Source organism: Otolemur garnettii, unplaced genomic scaffold (genome assembly GCF_000181295.1).
Source record: "Otolemur garnettii isolate 467f Iridium unplaced genomic scaffold, OtoGar3 scaffold00176, whole genome shotgun sequence".
Lineage (NCBI taxonomy): Eukaryota > Metazoa > Chordata > Mammalia > Primates > Galagidae > Otolemur > Otolemur garnettii.
Window position 1 is genome coordinate 2,896,725 of NW_003852571.1, and position 1,458 is coordinate 2,898,182.

Below are 1,458 nucleotides of genomic sequence, written 5' to 3' on the forward strand. Positions count from 1 at the left end.
AAAATAATTATAAAAACTCTTCAAAGTGTCCTTATCTGCTAATTCTATCACCTGTGTCACTCCTGGGTGACATTTGATTGCTTGATGTTTCTCCTTATTATGGATCTAGCTTGACTTGTGCCTTCACCTCTTCCACTCAAAGAAACTATTGGTCTCTTCCTGGGTTCCTCTTCTGTGCACCATAGCTTGGAAACTGCCTCCTCCAGTGAGCTGGGGTCATGACAAGGCTCACCTTATTTGCCTCCTGTGTCTTAGGGTTACAGTCTTTTACTGCCCAGTGTTCAGTGTCTTCAGAATCATATTTCATGTATTTTGTCTTTTTTCCTAGTTGTTTCAGGTCCTATTGCTCCATGTTGTCTGGAAGCAGAAGTTTCTATCATTAAAAAATACTGCTGCATAATATCACATGGTGTGAATTTTTCAGTTTTAACCACGTCTTACAGATGGACATTGGGTAATTTCCAGTAATTATTACCACAAATGGCACTGCAAAAGAGGGAACTCTTGTTTTAGTTTATGGAATAAAGTATTACCCAACACACTTTAAAAATGCTGCAATTGTTAACCTTCTACTCCCAGCATTTTATAATGTGTAGTTTTGTCATCAAGGCACATTACCATAAATGAGATATCTGGGTTAAAGAGTAACTGCTCCCCCTGCAATTTCATTCTTTTGGGAGGCTGAGACAGCAGGATCTTGTGACACCAGGAGTTTGAGCCAGCTCAGGCAACACAGAAAAGCCCTGACACTACACAAAACTTTTTTTTTTTTTTGAGACAGAGCCTCAAGCTGTCCCCCTGGGTAGAGTGCTGTGGCATCACAGCTCACAGCAACCCCCAACTCCTGGGCTCAAGCAAGTCTCCTGCCTCAGCCTCCCAAGTAGCTGGGACCACAGGCGCCCGCCACAAAGCCTGGCTATTTTTTGGTTGCAGCCATCATTGTTGTTTGGCGGCCTGGGCTGGATTCAAACCCGCCACCTTAGGTGTATGTGGCTGGTACCTTAGCCACTTGAGCGACAGGCGCTGAGCCACAAACATTTTTAAAATTGCCTGGGTGCGGTGGCACATGCCTGTAAGCTGTAGTCTTAGAGAGGCTGAGGCAGGAGGATCCCTTAAGCTCAGGAGTTGGCCATTACAGTGAGCTATGATGATGCCACTGCACGCCAGCCTAGGTGACTATCTCTTTTAAAAAAAAACAACTATATGCCTTTGTTGTTCAGGTAGGCATTGCCAGATTCCCTTCTATGGGCTTGCACCATTTTGCACACTTGCCAGTTATTTCTGAGAATGCCTGGCTAGCAGAGTGAGTTGTCAAAATTTTGGATTTTTGGGCTCGGCACCTATGGCTCAAGTGGCTAAGGAGCCAGCCACATACACCTGAGCTGGCGGGTTTGAATCCAGCCCAGGCCTGCCAAACAACAATGATGGCTGCAACCAAAAAATAGCCGGGCGTTGTGG